Raw genomic sequence first — 14,816 nt, 5'->3', positions numbered from 1 at the left:
GAGAGGCAGAACAAGTCAAACTATTCACAGAACCACCTGAATTTAAGTGCCTAACTCCCATTTGTACCTCTTGATGATTTCTTTTTCCACTTTATGCTTGAACAGCCATATTCCTCTACAAGAGATCTTTTCACTTGCCTGAATTACTCAATTTGATATCATGTCTTGGCTTGAGATCAATTGACAGTCTTACGGTGGTAATAATTTTTCCATTGAAAATAAAAGAGGAAAAAGTTGGGGCCTAGGACTTTTGTATTTAAGTACGCAGGGAACATGCCCTGCTGCTCGGTGTTGTTCTAATGCACAAATTCCAGTTGCCAGCGATACACTTCTGAGAGGCTGAGAAAAGCTAGAAGTAATCTGCCTTGAGCAGAGAGCAGCCTGACAGGAACAGGCTTTCTTTAAAATATACACCTATGATGTTGTGATTTCTCTGGCGTGACTCTCATTCATCTTTAGAGAGACATCGGAGAGGAAAAAAAGATAGTAGGCAATTCCAACTCAACCCTGCCCAGTGAAAACCTGCTCTTCTTCCTTTCAACTCACAGTTTAGCTGGAGTTTTTGTGAAATTCTACTTTGAATGTATTAGCCATTATTATAAGGCATTTCCACTTTCCACAGAGACACATGTATGTATATATACACATATAATCATCCTTTTAAACTGTATTCCACGAGGCAAGTGCCGCTGCATGTCTGCTATAAATACAAACTCAACACTGCCTTACCAAGCACTATATATACCCATACACACACATATACTTCATATATATATATACATATATATATATGTATATATATATATATATGAAAAGATGACATCCTCTGCAGGCTGTTGTGATACCTGCTTTATTCCAGGACTAACGCTGGAAGAACAGCAGCCCATAGTGACATGTTTTTTCCTGCAGTAAGGAGAACCCATCTTCTTGCACTTCATGCAGTCCCCCAGGAACGCCTGCTGTCTGAAAGGAGTAATTCCCTCTAAGGAGTATAGAAATACAATACTAAGTAACAAATCCTATGCAGGTGCGGTGTTAAGCTAAAGCCAAGGGAAAGCAGCTGCCTGCACACAGACTCTGCTTCTGCACCATCTCGAGTGCAGAACACAGTGCAGCAGCTCTCACAGGATTTCTGTCAGCAACTGCACTATAAATTAATTCCCACGGACCCTGTTAATCCAGGTATAGCCAAAGCGCCACAGGTTTTCAGGTTTTCACAGGTTTACATACTCACCTGTAATGCTAGTGATTAACGATGAATCTGCTAATGATTTACTATTTTAAGCAGCTTTAAATATTTCCTTAAAGCTTTGCAACTCATTTTTACATTTGGATTTAAATTCATTAGAATTTCCAGAGGGGTTGGTATTTGCTTTGCTCCTAGCAGAAATACAAACGTAGGTGCTGGAAAAGAGAACCAAAAGCAGGATATGACAAGATAGATAAGTAGCACAAAAGCTTCTGAAGAGCTTTGCTCTGTTCTCTGTAGAGCAAATATAGGTACAGATGATACAACCCTCTCTTCTAGGAGCAAGGGTATTTCATGTTTTCTTTACAGTTATAATCATATACCATGCAAGTTGTCTTGGGACTGTTGTCCCACATTAAAAACTCGTTAATCCCCCACATCACTGACAAAACAGGCGCTTTGGGCTTGCAAATGAGGGCGAGTAAAACCAGTGTGCTGCAAAGGCTCCTTCCGCAGGAATCCCTGGATTGCAGCGTTCAAATGGGAAACATGGCAAAAGACAAGCTCAGAAACAGCAGGAATGACTCTGTGTTCACATATACACATATATATGTATATACATTTATATAGTGGTTATGCATAACTTCCAAAACATGACCAGATGATCCTATATCCCACTTGGCTACATCAGCATAGAAGGACTTTGTTCCAGTTATGGGAAGTCATTAGGCTTTAATGTCACTCAGATAACCTTAAAAAAAAAAGCAACATATTTTACAGTTTGAGAAGCTATAACAATTCTGTTATTATTCATACTCTTCTAAACCTTCATTCAGTTGTGCCAAGGGTGTGAGAGCAGTAGGAAGGGTTTCTGAGGATGCTGAAAATATGAAGCTGCTGTTCAGTAAAGGTATAGATTATTTCTTGCTATTTTAAAATAACTACTTTTACAGATTAAGACTGATTGCTCACAATCTAACATTCAGCCCACCGTGGATCTTTTCCATTCTGATGACTATTTCTGATTCTTGCTGGTTTTGCAGTACATATTTCCAAAGGTCAAGATAATCAATTGCTGATAAATACAAAGAAATTCTGAAGGGGAAATAGCGACTATAAGAAAGAGAAGTAGTTGGGGTTGAAGTCTGGGGCACTCTACTCGTTCACTCATATCACTAAAATTATTCAAAAGTTTTCTTCTGTTTGAAGGTTAATATTTATAATACTATTGTACTCCAGCATTCCTCATTAAATCTGGAGCACCGACTTAATTTGGAGACCTTTCAAGCCTTTCACTCAGTTATCCATCAAGCTATTCTACATTGAGTTGTCAGGCAAAGCCTGTAATGACTAAACTTCTCAAAAAACAGATGTTAATGTCTCTTGACAAGGAAATATTTTCTTATCACCAAACTATGAGATGCGTTTAGGGCTGTTAGGGAGACATAAACAACATTCATCAGCCTTGGATCCTTTTTCATCTCGCGCAGGAGGAGCCGCACACGTTGCTCGCCCTCCTGTTCAATAGCCCTAAAATATCTACATGTTCCTTCATGATTGACACTACAGTCACCACGGCCAGCGGTGAGAAATGGATGATGATGATTAAAATGGAGAATAAACGCCAATTGCTCCATAACAAAAGGTTTCTTGCCACTGTAATAGCCCACCTAATGAAATTTAAGAGATACTTGGAGTTTTTAAGGATTTTTTTTATTAAAATAAAAAGTCTACTCTAATTCCACAGCAATTTATCATTCTTAATAATTGCTCTCTTATCTATTTAGGGAATACAACTCTCCTCACTATAAAATCACTAGGAAAAATTCTAATGCCTGGCCATTATGCAGGAGGTCAGACTAGAAAAATCATACATCCAATCAGTTTTAAGGCCAGAAAATATAGCTATGCATTAAACAGGATTTTTCCTATTTAAACAGCGATGCTCTCCTTAAAAAGGAGAAGGAATTCAAGAACCAAGGATCAGCTCTATTTTTCCTCCAGACTATCAAATTCTTGGGAATAATTTACTGAAATTTTATACCTTGTGATTCAGAGCAAAGCATTTATTTTAAATACAAGATTGTTGTTCATTTGTGATTGATTATGACTGAGTGAATCCAGTGTCTCAGTTTTACCAGCTGACCACAGCGAGACAACTGCATCATGTTATTATAGAAACCTTGAACTTTTAAGGGATCTTTTTAAAATTATTTAATTATGTGCAAGCCAGGAAGGATAAAGAAGTCCTATCAGGTCTAATCACTTTTCAGTTCTTTTTTAGGATGCTGCTTGCAGCAGCTTCTGGACAGTTGCCCTGAGCTCCCTTCATCACACCAGGCAACTTTAAAGGGCTGTAAAATGAGACTGTGACTTTCCAACCAGAGCGTACCCAGTTTCTCACCATGGAGGTGCTGCAAAGAAGTTCTACTGTTGCATTTGAGCTGAAATCCACATCACGATGGCTCCGTGTTCTCCAGTTGCGCCTCCGGAGACAGAGCCCTGGCCACATGGGAAGGTTTGATGCTTTTTAGCCAATGAAACAGGGAAACTCTCAACCATAAGTTGCTGAATTTCAATATTGCCAGCTTCTCTCTCTACTGTAGCCTAATTTAAGTTCTGAATTCAATCAATGCATTTCGAAGAGGACTTTAATTTCTCCAATCAAGATAGATTGTGGTAATTAGCCACAGTAATGAATAGAGGCAAGCACGGAGATGCAGCATCCCAGAGGTAAATTTGAGAAGCCCAGCCCTTATCAAGCTCTCCTCACACAAGGTAAACAAATTACGTATTTTAGAGGCTGCCACTGCAAGCCTAATAATGACTTAATATACTCTTCTTCCATATAATAGTTATGGGCATTTTGGAATGGGAACACCATTTCAAAAGGAAAATACAACACTCTTTTTGGGCCTCCTTTTAGTCTCCTCACAAGTAAGCAGTAGTCTCCCATACTACACCCCAGCTTGGGACTTTTAACTCTGATCGTGCAGAATTTAAGTACATTCCAGATCTACTCTTTTTATAGACACTATTAAACCAATTTTGGATGAAAGTATCTTTGACAATGTGAACAAAAATAAGAGAAGTGTCTCCTCCTGTACAATGGTGAGGACAGTTGAAACTCCAAGTTCTCTCTGCCAAAAGCAACACGATGCAGAGTGACTTGGAGTCAAACCCATTCTAGCAACATCACCTCTACCTGTAGCTCAGCGTGCTGGAGCATCTTTACAAAGTTCACATCTGTTTTAGCCTCTGCTCATGGCTTCCAGATCTCGGCTTAGCATTTCTTAGCTTGCAGTCATTTAGCAGAGTCAAAATTGGCAGCAGCAGCTCTAGGGCTCAGACGCTCAAATATGTGGGCATCCATCTCCTTATGTGAGAATTAAAAAAAGTGTATGTTTTGTTAATAAGCCGCCTATTCAGAGTGAAAACTCTCATTTTCTTCCAGCTGATCTTACTACTGACCATGAAACAATCAAGGTTAATATCACAGCATTTTTTTTTTGAAGGAAGAAGGTTTATAATAATTGTATATGTTCTGCTACAGCTTCCTACAGAGTAGGAACAAACACAATGTGTTCAAAGAAGGTTTAAAAAACAGTCACACTGAAGTGCCTATGTGGCAGTGAGTGAAAAGCACCCGTAGCATAATGAGTAATACCAGCCTTAAATCAGCAGGAGTAAGCAACTAATCTGGAACGACATATGCAGAATTAACTGAAGTTCAATTATCTGTATTAAAATGACTCCTAGGCACAATTAAGAGAGATTCAATATTAAAAAGGAGAGAATTGACCATATGCAGCTGCTAGAAAAAAAAAGAAGTCTGCAAAGCTAGCGATAAATGAGTAATCTAGACCATAAGGCAAGCGTGCTTTGCTGGGAGACTTGTCCTGACAGGAATTCACCTATGCTAAGCTACTTTTATTTATTTTAAATTCTTTCCTATTTGATCAAAGTTGCCCTCTGAAGTAGGGGCCCATAACAATAAAATAATATAGCACTATGAAATACGTTGTGGTATTCCCTAAATATTGGCAACTAAATTGTTTATCAGTAAGGGTATCCTTAACTGTGACGGTTCTTGTTTTGCAACAAGGGCAAAGGAGGAGAATAAAACAAGAAGAGAGCGAGAGAAAAGCAACGGGTAATTAGTGAATTTGCATTCAGAGGAGATGGCTGAAACTAACTGCTACTAGTGCTACCAGAAGAAATGAGTTTTCTCCCCTGCCATTTTCCTGCCCACGTCAGCACAAGCCCTGCTCCTACCCACCAGGTCCGGTAGGAATCCAGCATTTTGTTGGGAGTCGATAAAGCCCCTTACAAAGATTTCTTGCTTTGTTTCTTTTCCAGGGTAGTTCTCTGCCACATTAGTGATTTGCATCAGCTCACTAAAACCCGAGACGAGCACAGGAGAGGCTGCAGGGTCTGCTGCACAGAAACCTTGTCATGCGCAAAAGGAAACGCACCACATATACATACGGAGCTAAAATTTTTTTTGCTAGTCTAATTAAGTTCTTAACAACACAATGAAGATGCAAACACTTGTTATTACTAGAGAAGAGCCTCGTTACAATGCAGTTAAAAATCATTACACAAAAGCAGCTGTAGTACCAACGCCTTTTTCAGTGTTATGTTCACCCTCCCAGCGTCTCCCTGGGTCCTTGGCACAACAAGCACCTCTACTTCAAGGAGGACACGGGAGGTGACGACAAGTCCACATTGTCCTGAGATTTTGCTACTAAGGACACAGTGTCCCCGAGTCTTCTGCTCATGGGGGTGATGGGGGAAGATGTTCTACCTCTGTCTTGCTCTCCTACGTGGATGAGGAGAGCAGAGAAAGCTGCAGAGGCAGCTGGGGTGAGCTGGAGTCTGAAGAGGCATACCCAAGGTCAAGCTTCATCCTATTAGAGCTGGCCTTGAACACAGGCAGCTGAGGCCCTGGTGGACTGAGGACAGGCTTGGGGCCACGTCACATTCAAAGCTCAACTACTGATCAACCTTCCCAACGTCATTTTACATCACTGGGACCAATTAAAATGTGTAGGGAAGACACATGCCACAACACAGCCAATATGAGAATGAACCCTGTATAAAATGCATACTGATCAAAGAATCTAAGAATTATTACTTTAGATTTAGGTTGATGGATGAATAAGCTCACTTTCTTGCAATATGCTATAGTGAGCTGAAAAAATGTGAGAAACAAACCCAAAGTGAACCGAGTCCTTGGTTGAAGAGGAATTAGAAACAAGCCCCAAGACAACCAACAGAGGCTTTGGGAGAGCCCCTACACCCTCAGACACCAAAAATGGGACAAGGATTTCCAGGACACCAATACTGATCAGCAAGATGCAACAGTCAAAGGCAAATGAGAGCGGCTAACTGTGGAAAGAGCAACCAGAAGAAGTCTGAGTGACTTTAGCAACATATTCCCAAGCATTTGGGATATGCAAGAACATTATGTTCAGTAGTTCCTTAACTTGGATTCAAGTTGCTAGACATCTGAGTGCTACACTGTGCGAGTGAACATACGTTACATACATGGCCTAGACACTTGGAGGTACTCTTTGTACAAGCAACATTCTGTATTCATTTTATCTACAGCTAACTTCAACCAGTTTGCTATATAATGATAAGGATTATTGACAGAAGCAAGGATTTCTGTTATTTCTTGAAGATCATTGCAGTCATTCTTCTGCAATATGTAGAGCTCATCCATACACGTGCCAAGAAGGAAAGGAGAAAAGTAACCCAAAATGCTCTGAAACATGTGCAATAGTTTGTTGAACTCACGTTCTATACAAGTGGGTGGCTATTTCACATACATGTATATGTGGCAGTCATTCATTCATGGGTGCATGTCCTGGAATGTTTCTATTACTTATGCAAACCAGATGCACAAGTTAATTTTCGCCTGTTTACAGGAATTCTACAAAATAAAATTCCACCACAGCAGGAGTTCTTTTAAATACACATTCTAAAAGGCACGCACGGTTAATTTTAGGCAGAAACATTAAAACTCCTTATGGAAACAGAATTAGTAATTAGCAGGAAACAGTGACGACCACGAGCTTCTTTGTATCTTGCTATTCAAAGATCATTAAGAGCTTAAGCTATGAAAGGAGTTCAATCAGCAATGCAGGCTTAATCCATTAAAGGCGAATCACACCTGCTTTCTACAAATCTTAATGAGCAGATATAACCAAAAGACAAAACGGAGGAGGCGGCAAACGAACCTTGCTGCATGGTTTTTCTTAGTAATATAAACACACCAAGCAAGTTCATGAGTGTGAATGAGCAGTCGTTGCAGAAGACTTGGCCCTCGCTGACTGCAACGCAAACAGCACTGTGCAGAGAGCTGCCACTGAACAGAACTGCCCCTAAGCAGGTCTCCACTGATCTTCACACCCTAGGTCCTAAATTCAGGAGTAAACCCAACCTGCTTGGTGTTAGCCCTGCAGAACGTTAAGCCGAAGGCGGCAACAAGAGCAGTCCCGTTACCCGTTAAGCGGCACCAAAGCTCTGCGGGTCGGGTTCAGCCCTGGGCTGTCATCGCTCTCATTTGAGTCCGAGGTGCCGCTCAGAACCTGCTCTGTCTACCTGGAGTCGCACGTGAGGAGGGTTCTCGTGCAGTCACTGCCATCTGTGGTATAAAGTAGTCCTGTTTACACTGGTTATGTGAAGAAGATAAAAGACCAGGCTAAGAGAAACAGGAACCTCATCTTTTAACCCCGCTCCTGAGTTGCCTGAGAAAGTACAGTATTGTACACAGACTCCTAATTTGTGCTGCAAGAATAAGCTACTTTTTTAATAAATGCATAAACATACATGCTTCTCTCTGCTGGTTCAGTCTATTACAACCTATGAACTTGGCAAAGATGTTGCATCTATCTCCTCGCTTATCTCTTGAGGCAAAAACAAGGACAAAAGCTCTGCTAAAGAGCATCTCCTGCACTAAGGAAGCCATCCCATGCAGCTTCCCATCCCACGCAGGGTGTTTTGGAAGGGAGCACCCTGAAGAAACACCCACAAGAACAGCCTTATTCACACACAGGTATTTCTCTCAGGGGAGTGAAGAGCCCCTCACCCTGCATCACCTCCCTCACTCCATGACACATGGGAGCAGGACGTGTGAGAACATGAAGTTCCAAAAATATTGTTCCAAAAAGCAATTTAGCAATATATAATATTTCTATATTATTGCTAATATATAATAACTCCAAATTAAAAAGTGCTTCTAAGGATATAGCTTATATTTTTTAAAAAATATTCAAGAATCAAATCTGCAATGGAGAAACCTGAAAGTCAAATGCAGCAGGGAATTTATGCAAGTAACTTCGAGAACAAGGGTCCCAAAACATGGCAGAGCAACAGATTTTCTCACGAGCCAGTATGAAGAAAAGGCAGAGAAGCAGAAGCTCGTGGCCATCTGCACCCTCCCTAGGAGATGCACCTTCTTTTAACTGGCAACAAAGCTGCTAGACCAATTTAAGAATCTTTTTTTCTTAAATTATATTAATTTGGTCTAAAAACTTGCTACCAATCATCAGAAAGATGTCTACCACATGGTACTACATGCAGAGAAAACAGCAGAGCATTTGCTTTTTTCAGGTATTACAGCTATAGAGAAACAACCCTAAGTTTTTTCTCTGTTAGTAAATTCCTAGGCATATTAGCCCCCGCATTGAGAAGTACAGTGTGCCCCCTCACCTCTTCTATATTTACTACCTATATCTCCCTTGGATTTTATTAGTCATTTCCTCATGATCACTGTGGTTTGAAAGCATCACATCTCTTGTGGAAGGCACTTTACATGGCAGGAGTTTACTACTCAAGTCTGCAAAAGAAGAGAATGGGACCAAAGAGCATCACGGCAGCAAAATCTTAACTAGAGTTTGTGATTTAGAGAAATATTTTTGTAATCTAGCTTGCTTTTAGGCATCATAAAGCATTACTCCTAAAACTGCTGTTACAGAAAATGGCAAAAACTAAGTAAAACTCCAATAAAGAGAAAAAAAAAAAGAGAGAAAGTGTAATCTTGAGAGAGAAAGTTTCAAAATCACAACATTTACAGACTTTCCTCACTACCCAGTTAATGGAATTCCTGCTAGCAATGTTGGAGAAACATTTTAAGTTATATTCCACAGGCATATGGAGACCCCAAATTGCAGTTCTTCATGCTATTACTTCAACAGACTTAGTAACTAACCCTTTCCATAACAGATGTACAAACCCTTTTAATTACTACAATTTAAGAAGCTGATGTACAAATGCAGTTACTAAAAACACATAAAAACAGTATCTTAAGCTGTTCTATCAACAGTCACATTAAATCATAATTACAGAAATAGCAGACTGCTTAGGGAATAAGAGGAGGATATTCCTCCACATGAGTCACGAGGACTGGCTCATTCTGCAGACTAGAACAGCAGTGAAATATTTTGACATGGCACACGTAAAAATCCTTTTCTATGAAGCATCACAGCATCACTTATACTCTAGCAATAGCTAGGACTGAGACAAGGAGCATTTGCAAAGCTGGTATTAATCACAGTAAAGTAGCACAGCCTTGCAGCAATGCGAATGCACGGCTGCCTTTGCAACAGGCTTTGAAAGAGGATATATTAATAATTAGATACAGCAAGTGTCCACTATCCGTAAAACAAACTATAAATAGTGTATTTGGATATAAGGTGGAATTGGAGACCAGTGAAGGAGAAACAAGAAGCAATGTAATTAAACATGTGTTTAAACATACAGAAATGGACCCATTTCCAAGAGCAGATTTGGTTGCCCCATCTTCAAGAGCAAATTCAGATTGAGGGATCATTATCTGTATTCCCAAAATTCAAAGGATTTTGGATTCTTAGTTTGGGCTATTCTAATATTTTCTCAAAAAAATGTGAACAAACAAATCAAGAACCAACCACAGGGCAAGTCCTGTCCTTCTGCCAGGCAAAACTGGAGAATTTCTTCATCCATTTGTCTATGTATTTTTGTTTTGGGTGTTTCTGTAATGCCAAAGAAACGAGTACAATTTGTTACCTAACTACATGGAAAACTTGTCATTCGATCTGCAAATCTGCAGACTTGTGTTTCCCAAGTATTTTCTCACTTGCTTTTAATCACTGTAACAGGCAGATGCAAATATTTTTTCCGATGTTATACATCTCTCTGCTTTATTGATTAAAGACTAATTGTGGAGGGCAGAGCAGTGTAGCGAGCCAGCCATTTCTGAAGAAACATCATAGATTTAGACTTTTAAAATGAAAGGAGTGCCCTCTAGCAGTTTTTTTCCTCCTAGTTCAAGGAGTATCTGTAAAAGCAGCTCTCACTTCCCTCAGCCCTTTGGCTAGCACTAATTCTTTCAGTAAGGACGACCAAGAAGGGTGACAGTTAATCAATGACTCACTTTGTCCTTAACTTGTAAGGCTATCAAGAAAAAAGCACGCCAATCAGTGAAAAATGATGTGAAAAGTTACAACTATCAGCTGTAATTACCCATTTACCTGATACCCACCAGTCTCCAAAGCTGCATTGCTCTTACTGATGATTTTGAAAGTCTTGATGCTTTCCCCCCCACAGGTAGAGTGAAGCTTTAAGTGCAAAAATTCGAAAGTTGCTAACTCATAACATATACAAAAACATGCAATCTGATGCTGTCACCAGTCTTAATCAGAAACAACTTCCCTGAAACCAAAGGAATGATGCAACATATGAAATTAACCAGATAACATCTGTACTAGATACGGGACACAGAATAACAGCTAGAAATTGTTGAGACTTTAAATTTCTGCTCATCCAGAGGCATTTCTTTTATGGTGATAAAAAGGATTAGGCAATATAACACAATTCCACAGACTCCAGCTCCCTCCTCATTTTGGGGCTTCTACTACTCATACAACTCAGGTTCAAGTAAAGCTGGAAACAGGATTATTAAAAATATTTTGAAGGTTAGCTAAAAGATACAAACTCTACCTTTGCTGTATATTTACAAAAACCATCAGGTTTTGGTTCCTTGAGATATTAGACGTACTTAATCTAAGTACAAAGCAGTATCACAGATCAGAATATACACAAGGCTTAAAACTGGGCTTACTAGGAGTTAAGTGTGAGTGTTTCTATTAATTATACTACTCTTTTAGAAGGCATTCAAAATGAAGTCAATCAACTATATGTTTCTCTTACAAAACATCTGCTAATAAGGTAACTTAAACTATATTGCAATAATCATTTTAAGAGCCTTCTGGCTTTTAACTGTTTATTTCCACAGTTTTAAGGTTTCTTCCTATCCCAAACTGCTGTGTTGTTAGTTCATGGTACCTGCATTCACTTCCACACGTCAAGTTAACCAACTTCGAATGGAAACAGGAGAAAAAGGGTTGTCTTTTAAAGCTTTCTGCAGGCAGGGAGAGCAAGCCCAGCTCTCTGTAGTATATATAGGTGCTCCAGTGGTGTAGAGACGCGTGGCTTTGATTCCATCCACTATTGAGTTTCTTCAGAGCTTGAGAAATGAGACACATTTCAGGTTTCATCAGCTTTTCTGATGCTCTCAGTGCACAGATTTATCTGGGCCCTTCGCAGATTATTATGCGATAGCCTCTTTCTTTGCCATCCTTTCTTCATCAGGACATGCCCTTGCTGCATTCACTCACTCCGCAACTGCCTAAAGAGCCTGGAAGGCCACGTCATGATTGTGATGATTCACCAGCCACAATAAAAGCTTTAAATCTCCTTTATACTGCTCTAGGCATTGCTACAAAGGGGGCCAAATAGGAGATAAGAATCTCAAAGACCGCATTTAAAGAGAGAGCTTTTCCTGATGGGATTTAGCTCTCCTTTAGATCTCCTTCATACTTGGTGTTCAACCTGTCTAAAACGAGGACATGCATACAGCTAATTCACAAGCCTAATTTTCCCAAAACATTTTGGTGTTTTAAAGGACAAAACCAGCAGTATTTTACATGCTAAACTGTCCTGGTTTGAGGAACAATCCTTGGAAACTTACGTTATTTATGGCTGCCAAAATTACCAAAGGAGGTTTTGCTGCTGCACAGTGAGGTTCAGGCACTCATCTAATAGATCTCATTGCCTCGGTGATTCTTAGATTGTTTCCTGTTTTCACATATTATTGTAAAACACAAGTAAACAAAACCCACAGAGGGACAGAAAAGGAAGACTTCAACGTTAAAACTGATATTTCTCCTCTACTAAACAATATTCTCAAATTCTATGGGAAACTCTCAGCAAACTAAATGTTATTGTTACACAAAAATAGACTGGACATTGACCTTATTCACACAGTTGAAAACAGCACACTACTAACATTAATACCTATAGCTGATAACAAGATATAACAGCATAAATGACAGAATAAAATTGAGAAACTTTATCCCAACTATCAGCACACACCATCAAATGACTATGGGAAATAATGGATGTCTACAGCCCTGAACTGAAAGCCTCCTTGAGAAAGCAGTAATGGGGAAAATGGCAAAATACAGCATAATTGGAATAAATTGAGCACTGGTGTACATTGTACTAGCACAATTTTATGGTTATTATGATTATCAGCACTGCTACAGAAAGGCCATTCTAATCCAATGCTTTAATGGATTATGTGCTTCAAAAAAATAAGAGTTGCTGACCTCCCTCCCAACTCGCTACCTTAAATACCTGAAGCGGAGAGCCTACGAATGGCAAGGGGTAAAAGAGTTTAGCAGAAATTATGTAACCGATCTCACAATCAGCCTTGAATAAAGTCCTCATCTTCTCAATCTAAGGCCCTTCCCAGTCTGATGGCCATACTGCTGCTTTCCACGCAGACGTTTGCTTGGCTTCCCCAGTGTTCACATCTCCTAACTGTGCACACTTTTGCAATTGGCAATTTGCAGTTTGGCAGCGGAACCCAAGCGTCACTGGCACGTAAGTCTCACTGGAAGCTCCGCCACCCGCTCCCGCAGGTATACAAGGATGGGGAGTATATACGTGAAGTGAGTTATAGTCATGGGCTTATATGGAGGCTCTGAGTCCGGCACGGGGAAAAGAAAAAGCTCTTCTCCATCACGCGATGTTTGTTTGCGGAGAACAGAATTGCAGCTCTGCTCCAATGTGCCTTCAGAAAACGTTTTGACATTAAGAGATTTTTAAAGTTTCCCTATTTGAGAACACAGCTGAGAAGGCAGTGAGATGCTTTCTGGAGATAAGGCGCATTTTTTATCTATCCTAGGCAAGAGAAAGACACCAGCGCGGCCCGGGGCCCAAGGTCTAGGACGCTGCCCAGCTAGGGGATGTTTTATCAGTTTTGCAATGGGACTCACACAACGCTCAGCTCCATAACCCTTCCAAGCCCATTAGGCTGCAGCATCCACAGGGACAGAGTCCAAGCGAAGGGAGGAGATCAATGAGACGGGCACCAAAGCCTCAGCTCAGGGAGGCCAATGATCCAATTGTCCCCACCGTCCTGTGACTCTGTCCCCACCGCCGGTGACTCTGAACACTTGTCTGCCACCAGGACCTGTTGCAGCAAGTCTTGTTTCAACACAACCACCGTGGCAACGTTAAGGGGTTCCCTGCTGTCCAAGCCTCCTTCCTGCAAACCTTAAGCCTATGTAGAAGGAAACAGCACAAAGCTGGATAAAAACATACATGACAAAATTCAGTTTCGGTCCCAAATGGAACAAACGGGAGAACTGCAAACCTTCTGTGGTGTTTCGGGCTCTGCAGTGAGGGTTCCCGATTGCCTCTTCTTTGTTTTTTCCCCAGCAGCAGCAGCTGTTGGTCCAGCTGAGGTTCACAGCCTGGCAGTGTATCCCATCGCACCCATCATGTCATACAAGGGGACATTTCCTGTGCAGGTACGTATGCATGTATATGCCCCCACGTTATACAGGGGGCAGCACGCGAGACTTTAGTGATTGTGTAAACCTCAGTGCTCCTCAGTTGCCATAGCAACGGGGCACTACGCTGAGCTGCGAGGAGTCTTGCCTTGATACCATTTTGATCAGCTCTTTTTGTTGCAAATTAATATTAAATTGCAAGTCAGTAATAAATGAAAATACATTTCTGAGGAGCAACTGAGGATGTTAACGGGATGCACAGCAGGAAGTATTAAGCAATTTAAGAGTCAGCCACATCCACTAGAAAACAATTCAGAAAACTACTGAGTTTTATAAAAAACACTGTGAGAAAAAAAAAAGCTTCCAGGAGAGAATTTCAGTGCAGAACCAGTCATCCAAGCAGCACGTAAAATAACATATCACAATCTTCCATTTTTAGGCCTCCATTTCTAGCTTTTAATTAGCCATTGTTTACTTTGTCACTTGTCAAAAGGACTCGATGATATAAGTGACATGTTGACATAAATCCTCCCTCCACTCAGCCCTGCCATCATGTCACAGAGGTAAAGCTTTATAAATAAACTTGTATACAGGGGAAAAAAACCAGCAACTTGCAGGAGGAGAAAAGCCAGTTACTATGAAAACAATGTGGGGGGTAGGTTAATATAACAAATACATTGTGCTTCACAGAAGACTCATCTGTCTTCTTAATTGCTCGAGCAAAAGTGCATCACACCAAAATTGTTGAACTACATAGAAAAGAAATCAAAATTCTCAGT

General features: G+C 40.4%; 1 long non-coding RNA gene across 1 annotated transcript in view; it reads right to left on the bottom strand.

The window, feature by feature from the left end:
- LOC112947550 overlaps window positions 1-13,929 on the bottom strand; it is a 36,521-nt gene extending 22,592 nt beyond the window's left edge. Inside the window, exon 1 of the long non-coding RNA XR_003249428.1 lies at window positions 13,899-13,929. This is a non-coding gene — a long non-coding RNA (uncharacterized LOC112947550). The remainder of the gene's footprint in view (window positions 1-13,898) is intronic.
- Between the last annotated feature and the right edge of the window lie 887 nt (window positions 13,930-14,816).

This window comes from Nothoprocta perdicaria, unplaced genomic scaffold (assembly GCF_003342845.1).
Source record: "Nothoprocta perdicaria isolate Ctin4 unplaced genomic scaffold, notPer1 scaffold_236, whole genome shotgun sequence".
NCBI classification, from domain to species: domain Eukaryota; kingdom Metazoa; phylum Chordata; class Aves; order Tinamiformes; family Tinamidae; genus Nothoprocta; species Nothoprocta perdicaria.
Note: the sequence above shows the minus strand (reverse complement) of the source record. Positions and strands in the feature narration are given on the sequence as shown.